The 14,993-nt window shown below is 39.3% G+C and overlaps 1 pseudogene; it reads right to left on the bottom strand.

Annotated features, from left to right (window-relative positions):
• LOC144592265 (ATP-dependent clpX-like chaperone, mitochondrial) overlaps nt 1-14,993 on the bottom strand; it is a 32,205-nt pseudogene that overhangs the window by 1,534 nt on the left and 15,678 nt on the right.

Below are 14,993 nucleotides of genomic sequence, written 5' to 3'. Positions count from 1 at the left end.
TTACTACACCACTTTGTCTTTTACGCAAGATTCCAGCATCTGTGATTCCTTGTGTCTCTATGTTCCAATTTTCAATTTATGTTCCAACACTCAATTTAGTCAAGGGTAAAGTCAAGAGTGTTTAATTGTCATATCCAATTTATACTGTAAGCAACCTGTTCCAAATGCTATATTCAAACAGTTCTTTTTCCACCATGTGGTGCATGAAGGCAGATCAATATAAAACTACATTATCTACTAATACAAAAAGACACTTTGAACCATGGACTAAGATATAGTTCATGCTTGTAGTTTTACCACATATAAATTTCTAATCTCAACTGCAAAATTAACATTAATATGGGTAATATGCTGGTGCAGCTGAGGCCTCACAATACCACAGACCTGGGATCGATACTGACATCAGGTGATGTCTGTGTATAGCTTGCATGCTCTCACTGTGAGTGTGTGGGTTTCCTACCACATCCCAAAGACGTGTTGGTCTGTTGGTTAATTGACCTCTAAATTAGCCCAAGTGTGTCAGCAGTTGTTGAGAAAGTGGGATAACATAAAACTAATATGAATGGGTGATCGATGGTTTGCATGAAGCACAAATCTAAATTAAATGCCTTCATTTAGCTCCTAGGGCCAACGTAATCAAGGGATATGGGGAAAAAGCAGGTGTACTGATTTTGGATGATCAGTCACGGTCATATTGAATGACGGTGCTGGCCTGAAGGGCCGAATGGCCTACTACTGCACCTATTTTCTATGTTTCTATGGACCCAGTGGGCCAAAGGGCCTGTTTCCATGCTGTATCTTTAAAACTAAAAATGAAAAAACTAATACAAAAACATCAAAGAAGATATTGTGAGGTAGTAGTGCAAAAGGTGCATTCCTGCTCTCCTAACTGAAATAAAGCAGGAATACTTCCCAAGGTCACACTGGAAAAGGCAGGGAAACAGAAAAATTCCAGTATAAATTTGAAGATTTCTGCATTCAATAACATATGTTTCAGCTGCTCATTTAGCCATCACAACAACCACAAAATATGGGCAAATATTATCATGTGTGGTTACATTGCTCAGTAATCTTACTATTCACCTGACTTGCAAGTTAAATCTTTGTTACACTGCAATGCGCTATCTTGCACAAAACACAGAAAGTATTTCCTCCCTATCTGGTTCTCTATGGATACTCTATCACTGCAGTAATTAATTTTGAGATCATCCTTAAAACATTTTCAATTTATTTTCCAAAATTCAACTACAGTATTCATTCGCTATAATAGTGACACTTAACATACCATGATTGATCTCAGTCCTCTTGCTCCTGTCTGGCGATCAATTGCTTTACATGCAATGGCACGCAGGGCATCCTCAGAAATTGAGAAATTACACTAAAATGTTCAGGAAAACATCAGTGAAAAATCCTATATCACCATGGTTTTTTTTTGTATTTTATATATAACGTATTTATATATATATATAGATTTGTGCTTTTGGAGAATATATTTTTAGTTGCTCAAACATTAGGAGCAACAACTAATGTTGTTCATCCTAATATTGATGAGTATTGGCTATTAGTGACAGAAATGCAGTGTTTTTAAAATACTGATTTAAGGACAGTGGAGCAATTCAACAATCAATACAATTTTTTTAATGCTGTTTTTTTTTAAAATGCTTGAACTGATAGTAGAGGCTTTGTCAACAATAAAGCAAATGCTTGCACATAAATTATGAAGTCATGACTTTGATCACAATATATTAGTTTACATCTGACATAAATGTTTGATGTTTTTGACATGTACCATCATCAGTCATGAAAAATGTGTATTGATTTCTGATATTTCACTATTTCAAAATAGAACAATTTAAAATAAGTGACTGAAACCAGTTCAAAACTTAGGCACTTCATTTCTGAATGATTAAAAACTGGAAGCAAGGGAGATACAGGGGTCCTTTTGCGTTATTCATTAAAATGTCTTGGACTTATACAGATACTAAGTAAACAATACAAACAGAATGATTTCTGTGAAAGCACTGGAAGTATGTGGAGGTTATGCCACAGTACAGGCACTAGGTCGAGCATATCTGGAGTACAATCTGTTCTGGACACCATACCTTGAGAAGAACATACATACACTTTGCAAAGAATATAATGTGGATCTAGCAGTATGAAACCTGGATTCCAACTTTAAATCTGAGGAGAGGTTAAGAAGCTAGGTCTATATTCTTCTAAGTTAGAAGACTAACATGTGAATTAATTGATTCCTTCATTGCTTTAAGGAAATAATTAGACAAATAGAAGTCAATTATTCCTGCTGGTTTAGACGTCCAAGACCAGGTGTCATGACCTAAAATAACAATAGACAATAGGTGCAGGAGTAGGCCATTCTGCCCTTCGAGCCAGCACCGCATAACAGATCGGCTTTTTGTGGAGTTCAGTAAGGAAATACCTAGCAAAGGATAGTTGAAGTCAGAAACTCTCTGCTGCCAATGGAGGCACTTTTACATGAACTGTTAATTTAAAAACCAAGTTGCCTTTTTTTCCTAAGATAGACACAAAAGAGTATAGGAGCAAAGAGGTCCTTCTACAGTTGTACCGGGCCCTGGTGAGACCGCACCTGGAGTACTGTGTGCAGTTTTGGTCTCCAAATTTGAGGAAGGATGTTCTTGCTATGGAGGGCGTGCAGCGTAGGTTCACTAGGTTAATTCCCGGAATGGCGGGACTGTCGTATGTTGAAAGGCTGGAGCGATTGGGCTTGTATACACTGGAATTTAGAAGGATGAGGGGGGATCTTATTGAAACATATAAGATAATTAGGGGATTGGACACATTAGAGGCAGATAACATGTTCCCAATGTTGGGGGAGTCCAGAACAAGGGGCCACAGTTTGAGAATAAGGGGTAGGCCATTTAGAACGGAGATGAGGAAGAACTTTTTCAGTCAGAGAGTGGTGAAGGTGTGGAATTCTCTGCCTCAGAGGGCAGTGGAGGCCAGTTCGTTGGATGCTTTCAAGAGAGAGCTGGATAGAGCTCTTAAGGATAGCGGAGTGAGGGGGTATGGGGAGAAGGCAGGAACGGGGTACTGATTGAGAGTGATCAGCCATGATCGCATTGAATGGCGGTGCTGGCTCGAAGGGCTGAATGGCCTACTCCTGCACCTATTGTCTATTGTCTAAAAACCTGGAGTAACAGGCAGCATCTCTGGAGAGAAGGAATGGGTGATGTTTCGGGTCGAGACCCTTCTTCAGACTTTTTTTGTTTATCCATTCAATGGATGTGATCATAGCTGGAAATGCAATCATTTATTGGCTAGAACTAGTTTTTGTTGCATGGAGGCAAGTTTAGGTGTGTCTGAAATCTACCATAGGATAGACTGGGAAAGAATATTATGCATGCTATGTACAGTCTTGATGACGGGGTCTACATGTGACATTGGAGTGCTGGATTTGTGATAATGAAAGGTATTAAGGGATATGGAACAGAGCAAACATGGAGGCCAACTTCAGTCATGTATGTCTCAATTTCAGTTGTTTAATCAAAAGATGGCAGTGCGTGCAGGAAGAGGAATTCAAAGGAATTCAACCCTTTGTGACTCAGTCAGGTTCAGGGTTGACTGTTGTGATTTTGACAACAGAACCTCCAATAGCTTCAGATGTGCAGAGGGTAGACAGTGGGAGGATGTCCAAACTTCTTTCCAAATAGAGGTAACAAAAGCAGAGGCAAATATTTTAGCAGCAGACAAACTGTGGTTGGAACTGAGGCTTAGGAAGTAATTCCGTGAAAGTGAAAATTGCCAATTATAATGATGTGGTGCAGATTTGTGATTGGAAACTCACTTCAGAGTGAAATACAACACCTGTTTTTGAATAATCTGGTTAAGTCTTACGAGAACACGCTCTGACAGGAGTTTCACTTGTTCTGATATTCAAATAGGGGAAGTTGCAGTTCTGATATTGGATGTCAGTCAAATCTTTAGGGAATTTAAGAAATAGTGGAGAACTCAAGATATATGAGTCTGTCGAAGGGTTCCGACCCGAAACGTCACCCATCCTTTTTCTCCAGGGATGCTGCCTGTCCCACATAATTACTCTAGCACTTTGTGTCTACCTTTGGTATATACCAGCATCTGCAGTTCCTTCCTACACATCAAAATATATATGTTGATTAAATTGAGCTGGATGTCATCAGTAGATATATGGAATGAATGCTGTGCTTTTGGATGATCAAATACATCAAAAGTACTAATCCCAATTTCCCTTTCTGAAACAAACCCACTCTTAGCTTTCCATTGCATCAAGAATTCCCCATATCTGATGAGTTTTGTTGTTGTTATTGGCATTTATATCTATTGTCTCATATATAGATAATCTTCCTTTATGGAGTCTCACCAGATCACCCCACCACTGGTGTCATACAAACACCATGTGTGCTTATAATTAAAACTGGCTCACACTTGCTTCATTGTACAAATCAGTCATTTTGCATAGTTTATTATTACCCCAAGGCATTACCCAGACTACATTGTAAAGCACTGACAGCAATTGAAGATCAACAGTGAAAAACGGAGCATTGTGGGAGTAAGGGAAAGATTTAATAGGTAACTGAGGGGTATCCTTTTCACACAAAGGGTTGTGGGTGTATGGAACGAGCTGTCGGATGAGGTTGTTGAGGCAGGGACTATTGCAACATTTAAGAAACATTTAGACAGTACACGAATTGGACAGGTTTGGAGGGATATGGGCCAAAAGCAGGAAGGTGGGACTAGCGTAGATGGGACACGTTAGCCTGTATGGGCAAGTTGGGCCGAAGGCCCTGTTTCCACGCTATATGACTCTATAAGTTTGGTTACAGTTTGCCTACCATGTAGTGATTGAAAGGTTTTGCTGCTTAAAACACTAGCACATTTTTTGTTACCTCACTCTATATAAATTGAATAATTAACTTATTTTCTAATATTCTGAAAATTTATAAGTGCAAAAGTCTGCTTCTGCCCTGCTCATACCTTATCTATGCCAAACAGCATATGGTACTGAGTAATTATTGCGTTCCGTGGTTTTGTCAAAATCTGAACTAATAGATCCTCATTTAAACTGTGCAGTGCATGAACCACAGGAAATCTTCCTACAAATTCTGGAATCATTCCATATTCGATTAGGTCCCTGGCCTCCGCCTGATTGAGTAACTTGTCTCTCTCTTGGAACTCTTCCTGGGTATTCAATCCTGAGGAATCAGCCAGGCCAGCCGCAGCTGCAACTCGACGGCGGGCACTCAAGTCAGATGCTGCACCAAATCCCAGGTACTGAGTGAAAAAAAATAACGATTGTACTTATGATTTTTTTTAAAGTGCTTTATTATGCAAATGTTTACTGATTTACAGCTTTACAGCCTTTATCAAGAGAAACATCAACATTAACTCTGCTGCGAAACTCTGAGTTGAAGAGAAACTTGGGGGAGAATTAAAGTAGAAACACAGAACTGCAGATGCTGGTTTACAAAAAAAAGACAAAGTGCTGGAGTAACTCAGCGGGGTCAGGCAGCATCTCTAGAGAACATGAGAGGTGATGTTTTGGGTCAGAGCCCTTCTTCAGACCCTGTGAACATGAATGGATGATATGTTGGGATTGAAGAAGGGTCCTTACCCGAAAAGTCATCTATCCATGTTCTCCAAAGACGCTGCCTGACCTGCTGAGGCAGTTAGCAATTTTTACCTTTTTGTGGGGGGAGACTTAAGGGGCCCACTGAAGCCATTTTTTAGGCGACTGCCGGCGACAGTCATAGCAGATTGCCAAAATTTTATTTTACACTACGACAATGAGCATGACAATGCCGAGTCAGGTCGATTCAAGTTACTTTTTTTGTGAAACTAGCACCTGGCTAAGAGATTGCACCGTCTTCGGAAACATCGCAAAATTCCCACACTTATCAATGCTTCTCCGGCGTCCTAATTTTCGCTGAAATTACTGATAAGTCTGTTATTACTTGAGAGTTTTGAAATATAACATCTTGCCCGGGTTATTTGAAAACGAAGCTTCACGGTAACAAGGCATAAACTGGATTGACTTCCAGTTTACTAATAGCACTATTAAGAAATTTAATTTTAAACGTGGTTAAATTGATTTTTATGCGGAGTGTGGGCATTCTTTGAAAATGTACAGGAGATGCATATCTGGTTTCTGGGTTGCATATCTAGGTTGGGAGCCTACTTTAAAAGTAATCGCTGATGGCCATAAACATCGCAAAATTCCCACGCTTACCTGACCGTCAAACTGTCGCCTCCAATCTACCTGTCAAATGTCCTGACGGTAAATAAATTGGTTAAACACAAGTATTTTATGTATCTTCAAATGACTTTACTTAATTTAATATTACGTGCTTTTAAATGCATCTGCGACAACTTAGCCCACAATAAGCAACGATACCTGGTGACAAGCCAGTTGTCGCCAAGAAATTTCTATCCAGAATTTTTTTCAGCAGCGGGCCGAGATCCACTACGATTCTTTGAAGACTCCTCACGATCATGCCCGCGACACCCCGGCGAACTGTCAGTGACAGCCTAGTCACCGGCAGTCGCCTTAAAATCGCCTGTGGGACAGGCCGTTTAAAGACTGTTTATTCACTTTAATAGTTGGATTATAACTATGGTGATGAGGAGTGTCAGGAATCATCAGTTTACAAAACTTTACACGGAATTTTGACACTAAGGGGAGGGAGCACATGACTGGTGTGGCACAGTGGTGCAGCAGGTAGAGTTGCTGTCCCACAGCGCCAGAGTCTCGGGTTCAATCCTGACTTCGGATTTTGTCTGTGTGGGTTTGCCTTTTTCCCTGTGACCGTGTGTGTTTCCTCCTGGTGCTCTGGTTTCCTCCACATCCCAAAGATGTGCAGGTTCGCAGGTTAATTGGCCTCTGTAAATTGCCCCTAGTGTGTAGTGATGCCATAACATAGAACTAGTGTGAATGGTTAATCAATGGTCAATGTGGACTCAGTGGGCCAGTGATTCCGTGCTGTATCACTGAACTAAACTGGGTATCTGACTGCTTCCCATCCGATTAAATAATATAATGTATTTTTACTTTGATTCAATTACCTAAATGATAATTTAAAACCTTCACAGTAAATTAATTTTATTTTATTTATTTATCTATTTATTTGTTTATTTTATTTTTTATTTTTCCGGTCAATACAACACAACAGATTGACCATACAGTTGTGAAAGTTAAATAGTACGAAATCATTTTATCAAAAATAAAACAATATAATCACACATGATATTCTCTGACGAAAAAAAAGGTGTAGGCAGAAGCCAAAGCTTATTGTGCCTACCCTTAATACATAACAAAGCATTACCCTAACTAGCCAAAATAGCAGTGAAACAAAAACAATAAAACAAAATATAATAAAAAAACACAACATCTTAAGTCAGTAAATGACAGTAATCTGGAGAGTGTTGTAGAGCAGAGGGTTCTAGGAGTGCAGGTACATAGTTCCTTGAAAGTGGCATCAGAGGTAGATAGTGTGATCAAGAAGACATTTGTTTCTTTGGCCTTCACCAGTCAGGATATTGAGTATTGAAGTTGGGACGTTATGTTACAGTTTTACAAGATGTTGGTGAGGCCACAATTGGAAAATTGGGTTCAGTTTTAGTCACACTGCTATAGGATGGACATTGTTAAGTTGGAAAGAGTGCAAAGAAGATTTATGAGGATGTTGCCAGGACTCAAGTGCCTGTGCTGTCTGGAGAATTTATGCGGGCTAGAACCTTATTCCATGGAGTGCAGCAGGCTGAGGGGTGATCTTATAGAAGTGCATAAGATCATAAGGGCAATAGATCTTGCATTCATGAATGCAAGAATTTTACAAAAATCAAGAACCAGAGAACATAGGTTTAAGGTGAGGGAGAAAGATTTAATAGGAAGTTGAGGGGCAACTTTCTTTTTACAAGGCTGTAATTGCAAGGCTACAAAGGAAGGATGCTCTGCTAGTGAGCATCCGGCTACAGGTGTGGTGGAACAAACACTTCTGTGCTCCAACCTTTCTATTATTCTGAAATTAGATCCAAACACAAAAAAAATGTTTCAGGGAATCACAGAGGATAGTATAAAGAACTACAAAATGTTGCAGGGACATTGTGACAAATAGTGGCATTATGATCTTTCCCCAGATGTGAATTATGAAAATGTAATGAAAGTGATGACTCTGATATTATCTGTAATAATTCAAGAAAGATACATCCAAACAAAAGTGCTTCAAGGGAATTTTTTCTTTATATATATATAGAATTAATAAAAGTAATATTGTCTAGCCAATACAGAAACATCCTCCAGACGTTACAGGAAAATCCAATATGGCAATGGATTTCAGGAACTCCGTACGGAGTTTGTACGTTCTCCCCGTGAGCTGCGTGGGTTTTCTTTAAGATCTTTGGTTTCCTCCCACACTACAGAAATATTGGTTTGTAGGTTAATTTGCTTGGTACAAATGTAAAATTGTCCCTAGTGTGCGTAGGGTAGTGTTAATGTGTGGCGATCGCTGGTTGGTACGGACGTGGTGGGCCGAATGGCCTGTTTCCACACTGTACAACTAAACTAAACTAGATTAAACTTGTTGGCATGAGAAAAATGTTGTTGAATTATGGAACCTTCTGGTCAAGCATTGCAAATTTATGCAAAATCGTGTCTCAGATATCATAATGCCATGATTACAGCAGCGTAACTAGCACTAGGAGAACAATTATCATGGACATTGGAAATAATATTAGTTAAGAACTGACTTTTTCGTTTTTCCTCCTGCTGATTATTCTGTCCAATCCATTAAAAGCTCCTGAACCTACAAAGAGAATGTTGGTGGTATCCACCGGAATGGTATCGGTACGATATCTCCGTGAGCTGCGTTCTGGAACATTTACTATTGTTCCCTCTATCAGTTTCAACAAGCCCTGCAAAATACAACATGTACCATTATCAAACTTTAAAAGAAAAATGCAATTTCATCCAATGTACTTTTCAGAGTATATATTTTATATGCCATAAATGTCATCTTTATACGCCGATTTGCATATCATTAAACCACATTGATGTAGGGAATTAATGTAAGGCTATATAACAAAATTAAACAAAAACTGTGCAATCCTTACCTTGGGTCACCGTCCTAAAATCAGAAACTTTCTTCCGCAGCTGCTCAGCTGTTTGCTGCACAGGTGAGAGACAACACTTATTCAACTACTACTGTGCAATGTTTGATCTCTGTGTTATAGAGGCAGGGAGAAGGAGCAGATTTTTTTTTTAAGATTGGAGAATGGAGACATTATGGTTGAGAAAGACCCAACCAGATGAGGATCTTTTCTGTAGAAAACTGAAATGTGATAATTAATCTCACCAGTTTGTTAAGATTATAAATATGGTTCATGGAGTAAACAAAGAGAAAATATCTCTGCATTTGGAAAAGTCTTAAAATGCTGGGGTAAAAATATAGCAAAACCTGAAGCTTAAAATATTTTTCAGTCGTCTTCACTATGTTTAAAATTTGAGCAATATGGCATCAACAAATCGACTTCACGTGCAATATCCCCATCCTGCTACCTTATTGGATATTTTCACTCACTTGTTGCACACCTTCTCCGCCTACATCACGAAGCTGATGTATTCCTGGAATTGCTCCAATCTTATCCACTTCGTCAAGAAACACAATTCCTATTAGATTAAAAAAGAAAAATAAATATTCAAAATATTGGCGTCCCCTTATTTTGAGACTCTGATCTCCAATTCTGTACACTCCAACCTAAGATCATAAATGATAGGAGCAGAATTAGGCCATTCAGCCCAAGAAGTCTACCCTGCCATTCAATCATGGCTGATCTATCTCTCCCTCCTAACCCCATTCTCCTCTCACCCTAACCCCAGTACCTCTGACACTTATACTAAACAAGAAATCGAGGGGAATATCATTCCCACATCCACCCTGTCAATCCCCGTTAGAATTTTGTATGTTTAAATTTAATCTTTCTTCATTTAATCTCTCCCAGTAACACAAACGTATGATCTCTGGGATGAATCTGGTGAACTTTCACTGCATTTCATCTATCACATACATATTCTTACCTTGGTCGGGAAAACAGACCTATATACAATATTCCAAATGCAGGCCCTGTATAATTGGTGTGGAACTCTCTAATTTTATATAAATCTTCCTGCAATAAATGTCAACAATTTTTTTGCCTTCCTATTTGGTTGCAGCACCTGCATAATACCTTTCAATAATTTGTGTACAAGGACACCCATGTCGTTTGAACACCATCTCCCTTAATTTTCTTAACAATTAAAAATAAAACACTTCAATCTTTCTCTCAAAGTGGATAACCTGAGATTTTCAAGCATTATATTTCAGCCATCATGTCCTTTCCCATTCATTTAACCTGTTGATATCCCCTGATGCACTTCTGCATCCTTCTAAAAGCCCGTGTTGCCACCCAACTTTGTAAACTTAGACACATTACACTTGGGAAAAAAACTGCAGATGCTGGTTAAAATCGAAGGTAGATACAAAATGCTGGAGTAACTCAGCAAGTCAGGCAGCATCTCTGGAGAGAAGGAATGGGTGACGTTTTGGGTCAAGACCCTTCTTCAGTCTGAAGACTGAAGAAGGGTCTTGACCCAAAACGTCACCCATTCCTTCTCTCCAGAGATGCTGCCTGACTTGCTGAGTTACTCCAGCACTTTGTGTCTATACTGGATCTCCTCATCCAAATCATTGACTTGAGTAGCTGGGACTTGATCCCTCTGGCAACAAATTATTCAAAGCATCTCAGCATGATAATTGTTCTCCTTATCCATTTGTTAATTTTAACCCAAAAAATATCAAACATAATTGCTAAACACATTGCATCCTCTCCATAAATCCATGTTCACTTAGCCCAATTCTAATATGACTTTTCAAGTTCCTTGTTGCCACTTCCTTAATAATTAATCCCAGCATTTCCCTACTAATCATTCCCAACTAATTTGTCCATAGTTCTCTATTCCCTTGCCACCCAGCCATCCTGCCAGTCTGCGTAAACCATTCTAAAACTTAGAGTCATAGAGTCATAGTGATAGAGTGATACAGTGTGAAAACAGGCCCTTCACCCCAACTTGCCCACACTGGCCAACATGTCCCAGCTACACTAGTCACATCTGCCTGCGCCTGGTCCATATCCCTCCAAACCTGTCCTATCCATGTCCCTGTCCAACTTCTTCTTAAACGATGGGATAGTCCCAGCCTCAACTACCTCCTCTGGCAGTTTGTTCCATACACCCAAAAAAGAAAAAGTTACCTCTCGGATTCCTACTAAATCTTTTCCCCTTCACCTTGAACCTATGTCCTCTGGTGCTCGATTTCCCTACTCTGGGCAAGAGACCGTGTATCTATCCGGTCTATTCCTCTCATGATTTTGTACACCTCTGTAAGATCATCCCTCATCCTCCTGCGCTCCAAGGAATAGAGACCCAGCCTACTCAACCTCTCCCTATAGCTCATACCCTCTAGTCCTGGCAATATCCTTGTAAATCTTTTCTGAACCCTTTCAAGCTTGACAATATCTTTCCTTTAACATGGTGCCCAGAACTGAACACAATATTCTAAATGCAGTCTCACCAACGTCTTATACAACTGCAACATGGCCTGCCAAGTTCTATACTCAGTAAACTGACTGATGAAGGCCAATGTGCCAAAAGCCTTTTCGACCACCTTATCTACCTGCGACTCGACCTTATACAAACCATGCACCTGCACTCCTAGATCACTCTCTTCTACAACACTCCCCAGAGGCCTACTATTTATTGTGTATGTCCTGCCCTTGTTAAACATCCAAAATACAGCACCTCACACTTCACTGCATTCAATTCCATCGACCATTCCTCAGCCCACCTGTTCAATTGATCCAGATCCCGCTGCAATCTTTCACAACCATATTCACCATCTGCAAAACCACTCACTTTTGTATCATCAGCAAACTTGCTAATCTTGCCCTGATCGAATCCTGAGGCACCACTAGTCTCAGGCCTCCAGTCCGAGAAGCAACCTTCCACATCACCCTCTGCTTTCTTCCATGGAGCCAATTTGCTATCCATTCAGCTATCTCTCCTTGCATCCCATAAGATCTAATCTTCTAGAGCAGCCTACCATGCGGAACCTTGTTGAATGCCTTACTGAAATTCAACTACACAACATCTACATCTCTGCCTTCATTGACCTTTTTGGTCAGGTCTTCAAAAAAAGAACTTGGTCTTTGGATGATGACAATCAGTGTAGCATTTGTCCTCTAAACTGTAAAATGCAAGGCTAATAGATCTCGGGAGTAATTGCCTTTCAATCCTGTTAGTTTTCTGAAGATACATTTTTCATATGCTGGTTTCTTTCAGCTCCTCATTCTGGACCTGTTGTTGTCCAATATTTCCAGCAGGTTTTGTGTGCCTTCTTTGTGAAGACATAATTTTTCTTCCATTTCCTTATTGCCAATATAATCTCTCCTGTCTCAATCTGTAGGGGACCCATGTTAGCCTTTGTTATTTTCTGAGGGGGGTTTCTGTATCTATTGATGCTTTTATAGTCCACTGATATGGCACATATGTGCCCTGAAAGAATACAAGTAGGCATTAATTAGTTGTTCCGTATTTGAAGTGATCTATTGCGGTCTATTTTGTAAATGTCAATTGTAACTATTCATAACAGGTGCCTTGAAATGAGGTTACTTACCCTTCAGCAAGTGGTAAAGTAAAATCAATTTACTTTGAATATAGTATAACATGGACAATTTGGCAACAATATTTTTTTACAGGAATTAAGGGAGAGAGTAAAGTTTCACAATGCATTTAATTTCCACTACTTCCCTTCTTTATGTATATATTTTTTAACTAAATATAAAAGTAATTTTCAATAACGTGATATATTAAATAGATACATTTATCTTAAGCACAATGATGCACCAATTATCCAGATCAATCCTGTTTAAAATGTTATAACTTACTATTTTTTCCTTTTTTGTGATACACTTCTTGCTTCTTTTGTCTAAAATGTTTAAACTTATCCTGCTTCCCATTGCTAATTTACATAATGCAGTGCAGAATTGATATACAATCTATCCAATTGCAACAATTTATATAACTATTGAGGATCGTCTATTTACGATTGTATATCCTTATGCCATACTGAGCAATACTACAAAAGAACTGATGCATTTGAACATACAATATATAACCATGGGTAAAGAAATAGTCAAACACTAATATTTACCCATTCTCCTCAGTTGATTGTTTTACTGACATAATTTAAAGAAATTATTTTACCTTGCTGAGCTCTGGCAACATTGAACTTTGCATTTTGTAATAGCTTAGCAATGACCGATTCAATGTCTTCACCAACATATCCAGATTGTGTTAGGCATGTGCAGTCACAGATTGCAAATGGTACATCCAAACACTTGGCCAATGTTTGAGCCAACAATGTTTTCCCTATGAAAGACAAGCAGAATGTTTGAATTTGAAACTAAAAATGCTTAGTGCTTAAAATCGTTGTCAATCAATTTAATTCTTCAAAGATATTTCTGACTACAAAAGGCCTTGACCTCTTTCCAACACATTCTTATTGTATATTTCATGTCTGTATACTGCTTATACTTCTGGCATTCAGAGGTTGTCCATGTTCTATGCAAAGTCTCCTGTGCAGTAGCAGACAGTAGGCCAATGTTACTGGCGAACTACTGCTATTGTTACAGCTTTCAATAACAATCTGCCTTCAGCTGTTCTTGAAATCACAATGTTGTCCCATTTAATAAATGCTGCCTGCCCCGAAAGAATGGTGCAGATTGCAGTAACTGCAGCATGAAACCAGAACAAAATGCACAAAATTGAACAACTTATTTGCACCAGTATGAAGATCACAGGTCAATTCCCTATTATCCTAATGTACATTTTGTTTTAGATGATGGAATTAAAAGTAACACTAGCAAATTTGCAGATGACACAAAGCTGGGTGGGGGTGTGAACTGCTTAGAGGATGCTAGAAGGTTGCAGGGTGACTTGGACAGATTGAGTGGGATGGGCAGATGCATGGCAGATGCAGTATAATGTAGATAAATGTGAGATTATCCACTTTGGTGGCAAGAACAAGGAGGCAGATTATTATCTTAATGGTATCAGATTAGGAAAAAGAGAAGTGCAACGAGACCTGGGTGTCTTTGTACACCAGTCACTGAAAGTAAACCTGCAGGTACAGCAGGCAGTGAAGAAAGCTAATGGCATGGTGAAACCACATCTGGAGTATTGTGTGTAGTTTTGTCTGCTAATTTGAGGAAGGACATCCTTGCTATTGAGGCAGTGCAGCATAGGTTCACGAGGTTAATCCCCGGGATGGCGGGACTGTCATATGAGGAAAGATTGGAAAGACTGGGCTTGTATTCATTGGAATTTAGATGAGAAGGGATCTTATAGAAATGTATAAAATTATAAAAGGACTGGACAAGCTAGATGCAGGAAAAATGTTCCGAATGCTGTGGTAGTGGTAGTCCAGAACCAGGGGCCACAGTCTAAGAATAAAGGGGAGTCCATTTAAAACTGAGGTGAGAAAGAACTTTTTCACCCAGAGTTGTGGAATTCTCTGCCACAGAAGGCAGTGGAGGCCAATTCACTGGATGAATTTAAAAGAGAGTTGGATGGAGCTCTTGGGGCTAGCGGAATCAAGGGATATGGGGAGAAGGCAGGCACGGGTTACTGATTGTGGATGATCAGCCATGATCACAATGAGTGGCGGTGCTGGCTCAAAGGGCCAAATGGCCTCCTCCTGCACCTATTTTCCATGTTTTAAACTCCCACTCACATGCAATTTTGAAATTAGTTTGATATTGGTTGTGACGCATTCATTGATACTGCAAGATTTTCAATGAACATTTTCGATGTCCATATGAATATTCTCTATCCGCAATCTTAAAAGAATCTAATTTATCTGGGATAAAATTATTGTTTAAATTGTAGGGAC

Source organism: Rhinoraja longicauda, chromosome 3 (assembly GCF_053455715.1).
Source record: "Rhinoraja longicauda isolate Sanriku21f chromosome 3, sRhiLon1.1, whole genome shotgun sequence".
Lineage (NCBI taxonomy): Eukaryota > Metazoa > Chordata > Chondrichthyes > Rajiformes > Arhynchobatidae > Rhinoraja > Rhinoraja longicauda.
This window is presented reverse-complemented; position numbering and strand designations above follow the sequence as displayed.